Here is a 14,976-nt window from a genome sequence, read left to right on the forward strand (position 1 = left end):
TTGTCTTAGCTCTAGGCTATTTCATTGCATTATATTTTCTTTCCCTTAGCCTGCTATCAAAACCAATTTACATGTCAGAAAAGTTCCTGGCTTATGGAAAATCTAGCCTAAAATTTTGGAGTTGTGTGTGGGCTATGAGGAGAACAGGACCAAGTGTCTCAGAAGAAGGTAAGGACAGAGGGATATAATGGTGCTTCCCTCAACACTGAAAAGGCTAAGGCAAAAAGACAAGGAATTCAGGGCAAGCTGAGATATATAGTGAAATCCTGTCTCAAAAATAGTAATAATAATAGAGATAATAAAGATGTCTCAGCAGCTTAAGAGAGATCATTGCTCTTGGAGATGTCTAGAGTTCAGTTCTCAGCACCCACACCAGGTGGCTCACAATCACCTGTAACTCCAGCTCCAAGGGATTTGATATCTTCTTCTTGTCTCTATGGATACACACACACACACACACACACACACACACACACACACACACACACACTTTAAAATAATATAATATGATTAAAATACATTACATGAAATTCTCAAAGAATTAATAAATTATAAATAAATTTGAAAATTAATAAAATGGACATCTGAGTGGAGGTGTCTGGGTAGACATATTGGAGTTTGAAGAACCAAAGCACCCCCATTTCAAGCAAGCCCCTCACCCCAGCTTGAAACAGGCCTGAGTTTCAAAATTCTCAGAGCTGCTGACATAGGTCTCAGGAACCAAAAAGTACAAAGTCAGGATGTTTGAAGGACTATCTGGTAATAACTGATTAACCACAGAATGCCCCAATGCTGGAGACAGTCTATAAAGTTTAACAAACAACCAGTCAAAACTGCAAAGTAAGATAACACAGAAATTTTGGAAAGCTCCTAAAACTTGAGCCAATCAGAATTGTACCGGTACTAGCATCCCTAACTGATGTAACCTTGTGATTTTTGCCTTTAAAAACTGAGCTTGCAAAGGGGTGGGCACCTCCTCTAGCCTCTGCTGCATCTGGACGTTAGACGAGGTCCCTGCTGCACGGCTTGAATTGCCCCAATAAACCTTGCTTTTGCATTTCGGTGAGTTTGTGTCTCTGGTGGTGTCTTCACAGGGGTCTCATGCCCAGGGTACAACAGAGTTCAGGGAAGAGTTGAGGCTAGTGGTACAGTTTGGTGAGCCATGGGACTAAGTACAGAGAGAGAAAGGTCTGAGAATTAAGCACAAGAAATCAAAACATCATGAATGTTCAGTATCTACAGTTTTCCCTCTATGTCCACAGGTTCTATATTCTGTAAGTTAACCCAATCTCAGATCAAACATATTTTTCAAAATTGTGTTAAGGGCAACAGGGGGAACTAATAGTAAGGTAAGTATGGAGAGAATAAAGAGCATGGAGGGGAATACTCTCAACATACAATGTATAATTGTATCAAAATTTCTTCATGTGATGCAATACCATGTACCATGACTATTGACAATGAAAAAATGTAATAAAAGGCAAAAGATTAAAAGAAAAAAATAGTTCATTAAACTTATTGCATTTGTGGTAGGTTGAAGAGGAGGATAGTGGATACTTTACAAAGACTTCAGTTTCATTTCAAATGTTAATTTAAAATTATCCATTAAACTGCATGAGTAACAGTATCAAAAGAGTTCCATCTGCATTTAATAGGTACAGATTCTTTTTGCCATTTCCTTCCAAATAGTACAGTATAGCAACTGTTTACAAAGTGTGTGCCTTGTATTGTATTATTAGTAATCTACAGATGATTTTAAAGTATATGAGAGGATGTGAATAGTTTATAGGCAAATAATATACCATTTTATGTAAGAAACTTGATCATCCATGATCTTGGTGTCCCATAGGGTCCTAGGACTTGTCTGCGCTGGGTAACAGGAGATAATTGCATTTGTTCAATTAAAGGTAAGTGTAACCCTTGAACAGAAATCTAAGAACTGTCATGGCTTATGTACCCAGACTGAGGCAATTTGGGTGTAATCATTCATTATAATCTCTATTTTTGCAGTCTTTCCAGTTTAAATGTGAATAAAGATTCTTTTTAGCCTTTTAAGAATATGTCTATTGTGCTGCTGTATGGATTTGTTTATTGTTTCCTACTTCTCAGAGTGTCTGAGAACATTCAGTGATGCGTGTAAATCTAAATTTATCAAAAGAACACAAAAGGAGATAGTGGATGAGCACCAACTGGGTAAGGAGAAGGTGGACAAGCAGATGGGTGCACAGAAGGACAATTACAGTCTGGGTGGGGGTACTTTAACTCTGGCAAGAACACACTGACCAAAGCCTAGAATTTTCCTGTTCTACCTTGTCACTTTCTCTGAAATATGACATCAGAAAGTCTCTTGGATATATACCTGAATGTCTCACCTCAGTGTGAGTGAGCTCTGTCAAAATAAGGTCAACCTAGAGAGAACTAGTACTCTGAAGACTGGATCCTGGGACACGGCAATGGAAGATGACTATAGTTCATTGGGAGACACAATGATTCTTTGTTTCACATCACTATTGGTTTCCTTTTTCTGCCTATGTCCTCAACAACAGCTTTTTCTCAGGTCTCCCCTTGGCCTCTGTCTGGAGCAGTGTCCTGCAGTGGATGACCCTCCCCATTTTCAGTATCCTACTCAGGGAGGTAAAGGTGTCTCACTATGTCCAGTGTATTCAAGGCTTAGCAGGAGCATGCTCACAAAACACTTTTCATGGTTTGTCCTAAGAAGTGTGGGTTCCCTGCTTGAAAGGTAAATGGGAAAGAAAACTAGACTAGGTATATGGGATTCAGTGTTACAGTTTGAAAATGAACTAGCCACCCAAAAGCTCATGTTTCAAACGCTTGTTCCATATGTGGTGGAATTATTTGGGGACATTGCAAAAGCTTTAGGAGTTCAAATCTAGTTGATAAACATAGATATCTAATGGTAGGTCTTTGATAATCATAGCTCAGCCTCTAGCTCTAGCACCTTCTCCACTTCCTGATCTGCTATGACATGAGGAACCTCCACCACACATTCTTATCACCAGGAACTCAGACATGCCTTCTCTGCCATGATGGACTAAAGTCCACTAAAACCCTGAGCCAAAAGAAATCTTTACATTCTTAAGTTATTTCTGTTAGGTATTTTGTAATAGCCATTAGAAGAGAAACTGATATGGTATTCTCCCATGAATTCTGTTGTCCTCTTGAACACCCAGCCTATCATGGTGTTCACCCTTGTTATTAACCTAGAGAATGGCTGCATTTTGTATTTAGAACTCTGTTGTGTGATATTTTGATTGTGTTCTAACAAGTAAAGCTTGCTTGGAGTCAGAGGGCAGAGCTAACCACCAGCTGACCAAAATTAACCATAGAGGTTTGGAGGACTGTAGACAGAAGACAGGAAGTAGTAAGGCAGGGCTGAGAGAGGATCTTGGCCCTTTTGGAGGAAATTACAGAAGAGATAGGAAATCACTGGTGGCTGCTCCCCTGCTTCTCTGATCTTTCAGTTTCTTACCCCAATATCTGACCCCCAATTTTTATTGGTAAAGAATAATTAGATAAGGCTTCAGAACTCAGCTCCAGAATTCTCCTCTTCAAAAAGCTAAGGAGGTTTGTCTACATCCAGTGAGACTCCTCTTCTGCCCCAGTCAACTGTGGCTGCAATGCAAATCACAGTAGATGTTCTACTTGGTATGGAATCCAGATGGATGGGCAGAGCAGAAACCAATCTGCAGGGATATAAGGATGGAACCCTTCACAGGCATATGAGAAGTAATACTCAGCCAGTGGGGGAGGAGATTAGTAGCAGAAGGAGCTGTGGGGAGAACAAGGGAGTTTAGGTAGGTGCCCAGTGGCCATTTTCCCTCTAAAGGCACACTTGCCTTAGAGAACAGAATTCTTGCCCATAGGCTGAACTGGCCCCCATCCTATGCTTCCTGGGGTAGGATTTCCTGCGTAAACTTGAAATTGTATCTCACCACAAATTTCCTCTTGTTACCCTCTGTCAATCCCTTGAGAGTCCCTGGACCTACTTGCCTGAACCCAAAATGGCTGGGACCTAGCATGACAAATCCACCTCCCCTTATAACACTTCCTGACTACAGAGGTTTTTGTTCACCCTGGGCACCCCATCATGTTACCTCCTAGCTAAGAGAAAGCCTTGTGCCAGGTATGGGTCCCCTCTCCCTGTAGCAGGGCAACTGGCCCTGCAGAATCAGTTTCCCTGGACACTGATCCATGGTGGATGATGCTATCTGTCATGTGCTTGACAGCATCCAAACGCCAAAAGAATGCTCATGTCAAATTCTTTCTTTCTTTCTTTCTTTTTAACTTAAGTACAAATTTTGGCCATGGATTCGTATGTGAGGGTGGAGGTAGGAATGCAAGGAGTGGAGGAGGTTGGCCTAATTCTGAGAAATCAGGGGCCACCATATCTAGGATTGCCTAATATCCATGCTATACCTTGAAGTAAGCTGGGGCAAAACTGAATTTCTTTCTTCTCTGTATTTATTAATTTTAATTTGTTAATTTTGTATTTCAGCCAGATTCTCAACCTTCCCTAGAGACTGGGCATGTCATGAATGATCTAATGAAATAAATAATGAATAAATGCTTCTCTCTTGGATTCCAATTTAAGTCCAAGGAGCCTGCTGAGATATGAGGTCTATTCTTGTCAATTATTTCTTCAGACTGACCTCTGGTTACTAATTGGCTCATTTAAATTCCTTCTTTTGAGGGCTTGTTACAATGGAAATAAAAAAAATAATAAAGAGCAGCAAACTTGAGTTTGTTGTTGGATGCATTTGAAACTATGTCATTGCCATTACAATACAGGGTACCATACAAAATTGTGATCCTTGGAAATGATAATAGCTTTTCATTTTTTGCATATAAGTAATGCTCCATAGTAAGCCCTGAATATTAATTCTAATTCTTGATCCTTGCTTGCTTATAATTTTGTCTGTACTAAAAATCCTGGCTTCAGGCAGAATTTTCCAGCATCCTTTCCTATAGAAAAACAAAGAAATGCATTTGTATGGCACATTGGGTAGATGGATAAGGTTGTTGCATGTCTGGAAGTGGACAATCCAGGGCTATAGCCACCAGCGATCCTATCTGTCTGTCTGAAGGGATGAAAATCTCTAAATAGCTACACACATATAACATATTATGATTGGGTCTATCATTTGGGAAGATATAAAGCAATCAGATCAACTGAAAGCAACATGTTCTTTTTGATTATAGCTATTCTAACTAGAGTGAAGTGATGCTTTATTATGGTTTTGATTTTCATTTCCTCCAAAACAGCTATCCTCATGCCTGGACCTCCAGAATGTGGTATTCCATATGTAAACCATTAAACCTAATTAAAGAACTTCAAATAGTGATGAATCAGGCATGGAAGCGGTGCTTAATGACCATGGTGGGGAAATAGCTGTGAAGGAGGCATTGTCAGAAACGTATCTCTCCGGAAGTAATATTTTATCAGTGACCTAAAGGATTACCTCAGGCATAAATGAAGAAAAGAATCTTCCAGAGATAGAAAAAAGACTGGACCTGTCAGAGGATTTATGAGAACTAGTAGTCTGGAAGGCTCTGAAGGGGAGGAGAAAGGTTCAAGGCAAGTCTGGGAAGCAAGTGGGAATAGAGCAGGTACAGCTTTGGGAGCCATGGTGTGTTATAGCCAAAGTACAAAAGAGCAGCTATTGAAGATAATTGAGCCTGGACTGACAGGCCATTTGGAGCTGTACATGGTGACACATGCCTATCATCCCAGGTACTCAGAAAACTAACAAAAGCAGTTTGAGGACAACTTGCATTACGTAGCAACATCCTATCTCAAAATATTTTTTAAATTTTGCTACATTTATTTACCTATGGGGGGCCACATATGTGTTATTTACAAGAGTTGATTCTTTCCTTCCCCTGTGTAGATCCAGAAGATCAAGTTCAGGTCGTCATGCTTGGAGGCAAGTGCCTCTGCTCACTGAGCCATCTTGTCAGTTTTCAAAACTGGGGGAGTGGGAGATAAAGGGATGGGGAAATAGCTCAGTTTGGAGCACTTACTTAGCATGCATGATGCCCTGGAGTCGGTCTCCACTACCTAGAATAAAAAAGGTCAAGGGATCATTTGGACTGCTTGGTTAAAGAGCATCTAGGACACATTTTAGCTAGCAATGACTCATCAGAGAGGTTTTAATTGATGAGAAGTAACTCAAGATGTGCTATTCAAACAGGAATAATGGTGGACCACAAACTTAATTTTTGTGGTCAAAATTTATTGTTAATAATAGCTCTGTCTTCATTATCTTATTAAATTCACATAAGAAAAACATATACTCAAAATCAAGATTGAAGACCAGGTCTAGTTGTCTCTGGAAATGTGAGCTCTTAACATTTGTATTCTTTTTGAAAGTAGGGCAATTTAACCAGCAATCTATTTCTAAAGAAAGTGCTTTGGAGGAGGGGCGTAACTGGAAGGTGACTCAGTAGTTCAGAGCAGGGGACCCAGGTCAGTTCCCAGAACCCACACGGTATTCAATACCATTTGTAACTCCAGTTACAGGAGATATGACATCCCTTTCTAGCCTTCATGGACATCAGGTACTCATAAATATACTCAAACACACACACACACACACACACACACACACACACACACACACTATTAAAAAATAAATAAAAGAAAGAAGATATTTGGGACTACTAAACCCAAATTTGCATCTAATAATAATAAGTAGCTCCAGTTTGGTGTTGAATGTAAGAAACAAACCAGCATGATTTCTGTTTTAATTATTTTATGTGTATGGGTGTTTTGTCTGCATGTATGTCTATGTACCACATTCATGTAGTGCCTATGGAGGCAAGATGAGGACATCAGATCCCCTGGGGCTGCAGTTTCAGATGTTTGTGAGTTTTCTTGTGGGTGCTGAGGATCTCTATTTTGTTGATAGCTATTTTATTTGGAATGAGGTGGTACCTGGCCATGGTGTTCATTTGCATTTCTCTGCTGCTGAGTGATGTCAAGCACTTTGTTTTACAAAATTGGCCACTTGAAGATCTTCTTTTGAGAAATTTCTGTTTCAGACTATTGTCCACTTTCCACCAGATTATGTTTTTTTTTTTGCTATTATCCTGAATTCCTTATCTATTCTGGATGCTAACCCTTTGTCAGATAGAGTATGCTAAGAGTTCTTCATTCTGCTGGTTTTCCCTTGTTGCTGTGTAGCTTTTTAGGGTGTTATAGCCCATTTGTGTATTTTTGCATTTGTTTCAGTTCTTTTGAGCTCCTATCCAAACAATTCTTGCTCATACCAATGTCTCTGTATATTTTCATTATACTTAGACCTCATATTTGTCTTTAATCCATCTTGAGCTGAGTTTTTTATATGGTGAGAGATAACTGTCTAAAGGAAATGAAATATTATGTCAAAGCTACATGTTTATTACATCACTGTTTGTAATAGCCAAAAAATGGAAAGAACCTATGTGTCTATTGACTGCTAAATAGATAAAAAAAAATGTATTACATATCACACCATGGGCTACTATTCAGTTATAAAAAGGGTGAAATTCTGATTTTTGGCAGCATTCATAGAACTAGAGGTGATTACATTAAGCAAAATAACATATTTACTTTTAATGAAATCTAAATGTACTGATCTCATAGAAGTTGAAGGTAGAAACTGGAGAGAGCAGAAGGAAAGGAATAAATAGGTGAGATTGATTAATGGGCACTACGTCACAGTTAGCAAAGTAATTCTGGTACTGTGTTTCACAGTATGATGATGATTGGTGATGATAAAATATGTATTTCAAAAACAGGCAGGAAGATTTTGAATGCTTCACTACAAAAAATGATAAATGTGAAGAGGTAGGTATGTTTACTCTGAGTTGAATATTATACAAAGTATACATGAATAGTTACAATAATTTATGGTACTTCCCCAAAATACCTGAATTAGAAAAATAAAACAAAACTGTACTTTTCTGTTGCTGAATTAAGCCATAGGGAGACCAGTTAAAATAATCTGGCTGCTTATCTCAGGAAATGCAGCTTCTTGTAATACCAAATTCTGAAATAATAAAAATGAGTTCTTTAAAAACTATCCTGAAACTCATATGGAATCACAAAGATTCTGTATAGTCAAGACAATCCTGAGCAAAAACAAACAAACAAACAAACAAACTCAACTAAAAAACAATGCTGGTGGGGATCACCATTCTGGATTTTAAAGTATAATACAGACCCATAGTAGTAAAAACAATATGGTACAGGCATAATAAACAGATATGCAGACCAATGAGACCAAATTAAAGACCCAAACATGTAGCCCTGGCAATTTTATTTGACAAAGATAGCAAAAACATAAGCTGAGAAAAGAAAGCATCTTCAACAAATGGTGCTGGGAAAACTGGAGATCCATGTGTAGAATAATGAAATTAGACAGTTATTGTAGCATGAATCTTAAAAGGTCTTATTAATAAAAACAAACCCAGTGCCAATTATTGGGGTGAATGCTGGAAGATCAGAGAAGTAGAACAAGCCACAGCCACCTCAACTCACCAATTTCTCAGTTGATCCTGTTTCCTCAGACTGGAAGGCTCTGAGTCCTCATCCAAATGGATCTCAGCTGAACTACTGCTAAAAGCTAAAAGCTTAAAAAAGGCTCTAGTTCCTAGTCCTCATGCCTTATATACCTTACTGCTTCCTACCATCACTTCCTGGGATGAAAGGAATGTGCCATCATTCCTGGCTGTTTCCAGTGTGGATCTCTGCCTCCTGAATGCTTGATTAAAGGTATGTGCTACCACTGCCTAATATAGTGGCTGTTCTGTTTTCTGACCCCCAGATAAGTTTATTGGGAGTACACAAAATATCAACCACAAGTTATCTCTCATCTTGCACAAAAACTAATTCCAAATAGATCAAAGACCTAAGTGTGAAAAATGAGACACTAGAACTGCTGAAAGAAAACATAAGCAGTACCCTACATAATATAGGTGCAGTAAAGGACTTTCTGAACAGAACTCCATTTGCCTAAGAATTAAGGCCAATGATTGACAAGTGGGAGTTCATAAAACTAAAAAGCTTCTGCACAGCTAAAGAAACAATCAACTGGGTTAAGAGGAAGTCCATACAAAGGGGAGAATTATACATTATGACAATTATACATATGACAAAGGGTTAATGTCCAGAATATGTGGGAGAAATAGTCTCTAAGGAAGAGCACATCAATTGGTTATTCAATACCAAATGGTCAGCCCTGAAAACATACACACCAGTGACATTACACAGGCTGAACATATTGTATTTAGAAATATATATGTATATGCATATATCAATGCAACAATTAAAGAAAAGAGGCCATAAATTTGAAAAAGAGTATATTAGTCAGATTTCTTTAGAGCAGTGATTCTCAGCCTTTCTAATACTGAGACCCTTTAATACAGTTCCTCATGTTGTGGTGAGCCCCAGCCATAAAAGTATTCTATTGCTACTTCATAACTGTAATTTTGTTATTGTTATGAATAGTAATGTAAATATCTGATATGTAAGACATCTGATATGGGACCCCCAAAGGAGTCACAACCCATCTCTCTCTCTCCTCTCTCTCTCTCTCTCTCTCTATATATATATATATATATATATATATATATATATATATATGATATGTAAACATGATTTATGACTGTAGTTCAGCTAGTCCAATACTGGCTGCCTATGAACTGAAGGTCTAAGAATCTAGTAGTTGTTCAGTCCATGAGGCTGGATATCTCAGCCTATCTTCAATATATGCTAGAATCCCAAAGAAGTAGGCTCTGCTGCCAGTGAAGAAATGGACTTGCTAGGGAGGTGAGAGTCAGCAGGCAAAGGGCAAAAACTTCCTTCTTCCTTGACCTTATATAGGCCTCCAATAAGAAGGTATTGCCCACATTATCATGGGTTTTCCAAACTCAAAAGATCTAGATTAGAGGTGTATCTTCCTACTTTAAAGATCAAGATTGGAAGTAGATCTTCCCACTTCGAATTTAACAAAAATCTCTCACAGGTGTGTTCCTCTGTTTTGGGATTTTAGTTAATTTCAGATGTAATCAAGTTGACAACCAAGAACAGCCGTCACAAAGGATTATATGGGAAGGTTTGGAAGGTAGAAAGGGAAGGGGAAAAATGATGTTCTTTATAATGTCTAACAATTGCTTATTGGGGCTTGTTTCAAGATCTCACCCTCACTCTGCCCACAGCTGTCATAAACTTTTCCAATCTTTTCCAATTCCAAACAATTTTCTGCCTTGCTAAACCTGACTTAAAATTGTGATACCTCAGTAAAACCCCCCACTCTATCCCCTACAGACAAAGAGAAGCTTAAACCAGGATTCCTAAGTGTAGATAAGAACTTAGACCCCTTTTTCCCAGGTGGCTGTATCTGCTACAGGGACTTTGGAAAAGTCAGGATATTCGACCAAAAGACTAAAAAAAGGAGGTGGGTTAAAATAAATTATATGGTATGTGCCTTTAAGAACTAGCCTCACAAAGAAAGGGGAGCACTCCTTCCAAGCTCCCTGCTGTGAGTGAGAGATTTGGAAGAGCCTCCCTGGAGGCTTGTAAACTTAGAATACACCGTACTTTTGCATTTTGTACCTAAAGTCTCCAGTGGTGGCTTTGGGGACGTGATCTAGCACAACAAGACCCTCACTCTATTGTCTCAAAAACAGGGGCCTTAGACAAAGATATCTCAATATAGATAGACCCAGGCCAGTTTCAAGTCCCCAGAAATGATGGAGCCAGCCCCAGGAACTCAAAAGAACAAAGTCAGAATATCTGATGGTAACCAATTAACCACAAAATGCCCCTCTCCAGAGATAACATGACCAGACCCCAGAGATGAGTTGTAAAACTCCTGACAGGGCAAACAGATAAGCTAGAATAAGATAAAGTCCAGGCCCGGGAAAAACTGGACCAATCAAGGATGGACCCATACTAACCCTCTCCCCTCTAAGAAATTTTATGGGTTTTGCTTATAAAAACTAACTTCCCCAAGAAAGAGTAACTCTTCCCTGCCTCACTTGAGATGGCTTGAGATGAGTTCCCTGTCATGACTTGCAGCAGAAGTAAACCTTGCTTTTGCATTCTGGTATGCTCGTCCTTGGTGGGCTCTCTGGGGGTTACGATCTGGGCACAACAAAAATATAACCTAACTCTAGTTGCAAATCCTGTAAGTTCTTCCCTAATTCTCCATCTTAAGACACCAGACATAGGGGTGTTCATCTGTAATCCTAGAACTTGGGAGGTGGATACATGAGAATTGAAAATTCAAGGTCATTATCAGCTACATAGCATTTTGAAGGCCAAACTGGGTTACACCAAACCCTGTGCCCCTTCTCCCACAAAAAAGAAAAAAATTTAAAATTTGGAGGAGGGGCTGGAGGAGCAGGAAGCAGAGGAGAAAAGTATCTACTGTGAGACCAAAATGAGCCATCTTAGAAATAAGACCAAAATGCTTTCACCCTAAAATTAAGGCCTAAGATTTCTCCTTTTGGGAATAGGCCATTAGTTACTGAAACCAGTCAGTTCAGATTCCAGAAACCAGGAAGTGTAAAAGTACAGAGTCACAAGATAGTCACGAGGTAATGCCTGCCAGACTATGGAATGTCTTCTCCCTGGTTTCCAGGGTAACTGACCACAGAAATGCCCCCACCTGAGGGCAGCCAATGAGAAATGATGGCGGGCAACCACTCCCTTAGAAGTAATTTCTAGAAGTCCCTAGAAGCGAGCCAATCAGAATTGTACCTGTACTAGCACCCCTAAATGATGTAACCTTGTGACTTTTCCCTTTAAAAACTGAGCTTGCAGACAGGTGGGCGCTTCCTCCAGCCTCCACTGCGTTGGATGTATTGGACGAAGTCCCTGCCTAGGCTTGTATTGCTTTTGGATATCCAGAATTAAACCTTGCTTTTGCATTCCGGCATGCTTGTCTTTGGTGGTCTCTCTGGGGGGTCACGATCTGGGCACAACATCTACCACCCACTAAACTCTGTTGATGTAAAGCCCCACCCCGACCCAATCCCCATTCCCACCACCCTGTTGCTGTGTGTCTGATGAACTTTGATTGCTTGGACCCTTTCTAACATGTTTGGACAGTGAACACTGGCAAATGCCTAGTAAGATGCTCTTGTTTGGGGCTTTACCTTTTAAAAGGAGGCCTCTCAGGTCCCTATGAAAGCCCAGATTTCAGTCATGTGCAGTCTGAAAGGAATTCAGTCATTGGCATTAGTGTATAAACATTTCTTTTCTCTAGTGTATTAAAAAAGGTGCAAACCTAGAGGCCGTTTATGTACTTATGGAAGGTAGAATATGCTGTACCTCAGGATGCCAGATCCTAGCCTTTTTTTTTTAATCTAAAAGACAAAACTGGGAAATTGTTCAAATCAGGTGTGTGTATGTGTGTGTGTGTGTGGTCAGCCACAAGAATATATTTAGAGATTCAGCTGTGTATTAAAGCTATACTTTGAACGGCCAAGGGTCTGTCAAAAAGCAAGCTATTTATTATAAATATTTAAATATTTGGTGTTATCCAGCTCATAATATTTTAGCTGTCTTCTGCTATGAAATTCTTACGTGCCCAGACCATTTGGCTAACAGTTCAGCTCCCCAGATCTGCTGAACTTCTAGGTAACTAACTGCCCAGCTGAGCCAAGGAGATTGGCTGGCTGGAGACACATAGCTTTGCTTCTTGTGCAAATGAAGCTCAGACCATTCCCCTGCCTCAGGGGCTAACGGCTCTCCAGAGCAGTTGACTGAGAACAAAAGAGGTTTTTACATATCAAGGTGTGAGGTAGAACAACATTCCTGAGGAGGCAGAGAACCCTTGGCCAGTGAAAGAAAGGGCAGTCATTTTCTGTAGAGCAGACAGAAGGCGTGGCCAGAGAAAAGAGGAAGACAGAGGTTTTGTAGACGGTAAGGCAGAAAAGTCCATCAGTGCTAGGAGTAGAGAATAGTAGCAGAGGACGAAGATGAGGCTGGAAGCATAAGAGCTTAGTTGTTAGCAGGACTAGGAGAGGGAACCGGATGGAACTGAAGCTATGGAGACAGGATTTCACCCCAGAGAAATAGAATAGATGGATAAGGAGCTTGATGCACCTAGAGTTATTCCTGCCCTGAATGCCTGATGGAGCTGTGACTGTATTGATAGAATTTTGTCCTAGAGGAATAAAGTTAACAGACATAAGAGCATAGTATATGTAGATTTTTTTCCCTCAGATATCCCACGCTGGACATAGCAAACTCCCCAGGACCCCTGGGTATTCTTTGTGTGTGTGTGTGTGTGTGTGTGTGTGTGTGTGTGTGTGTGTGTGTGTGTGTGCGCGCGCGCGCTCTTGTGCATGTGACTTGTGTGTATGTCTGTGTTTGTGCCCGAATGTGGAAGACAGCAAAGCTAGGTATGGATGGGAGCAGGGCAGAACCCATAATGCTTGAAATCATCAAAGGTTTCATGTGTTTCTCCATGCCTGGAACAGCAAGGATTTGAGGAGTGGCAGATGTGACATTTAACTTTTTGTTTTCACTATCAAGGCCCACAAGGTAGATTGAATAATGGCCCTACTAAAGATGTTCACATCCTAATCCTTCTGCCAATGAATCTGTCCTCTTCTATCACAAAGAGACTTTGCACATGTGACTAAGAATCTTAAAATAGAGAGACTATCCTGGTAGGGCCAGTGTAATCACAGGATTCTTCTAAGACAGACAGGAGGAACAAAATGAAGGGAGGGTCCTGTGCTGAAGTAATGGAACCATCAGCCAAGGAATGTTGGCAGTCTTGGCAAGAAGCAGATTCTCCCTAGAGCCTCCAGAAGAAACTATAACTGCCAGCATCTCAATTTAACTCTGTAAGACTCATTTTGAACTTGTGAAATGCAGAACTAAAAGATAAGAAAGAAGCTTGTGTCATGTTAAGCTACCAAGTGTGTGGTCACTTGTTACAGGGACAATCGAGCACTTCATGAAGCCTGTACAGAAAGTTAAATGTCTGTCACAGCAAAGGTGGTCAGGCTGCTTGGGAGAAAAGCTGATTTGCTCTTTTTAACTCCCCTTGGCCTGTGTGAATTTGCCTCATCTCTGGGTGAACCCACCTTGCATATATACATTTAGATTTTTTCAGCACAGTCTAGATACTATGCCCATCCGATGCTGTCTGCTGCCTTCTTGAGTCCACTGAGAAGGTCACATCTGCCTAGCCCATTGTTTGCTGGTTCATGGTTATGAGGGTATATGATAGGCAGATAAATATTTACACTGGGCAAACTGAGCATCTCTATTCATTTTTTAATGTAAACCAAGGTCACTGGTAGATATATTTAGTAAGGGTCTGACCAAGGATACAGTTTACCATCCTGGATGTGGATCTTATCAAGGCTCTTTTCTGTTTAGTTCCATTTAGGTCCCTTAAGTGAACTGTCTCCCCTGCAGGTACATGGGTCCTGCTTGAGATGCCAAATACTATTAGCTGTTATGTTTCCCAAATTTTAACAGTCCAATATAAGCTAGGGTGCCTTAAAGACATCTGATATGGTCCAGAATAATAGAGTGTCTAAAACAAACACAATTTTGCTTTCCAAACCCGAAAAGTCATGTAGACCTCTGTCTCTACCACACACCCCTGGCCAAATGTCCCTCCATAATTTTCCACCTCTCTAAGCTAAGGCAGCATTTGATGATTTTTTCTCCTTTGACCTTTCTATCCCACTTCTCTTAATATCCATGAATTTTCCTTCTTGCCTATTATTCAGACAGACACAAGAGTCCAAGGAACAAGCAGTTCTAACAGAATAAAATCATCCTCAAAGAATAGGGCAGAGAAAGGGCTATGACTACTAGGTATAAACATTTAGGTCCACTCCATAACTAAAAAGAAAAGAAGCCATCACAGGTAGGTACAGGTAATACCTCTTGTTTTTTGCTAAAACCAATGGTCCTGAATGCTTGAGAATTCCCATCAG

The sequence above is a fragment of the Peromyscus maniculatus genome, chromosome X (genome assembly GCF_049852395.1).
Source record: "Peromyscus maniculatus bairdii isolate BWxNUB_F1_BW_parent chromosome X, HU_Pman_BW_mat_3.1, whole genome shotgun sequence".
In the NCBI taxonomy this organism is placed as follows: Eukaryota; Metazoa; Chordata; class Mammalia; order Rodentia; family Cricetidae; genus Peromyscus; species Peromyscus maniculatus.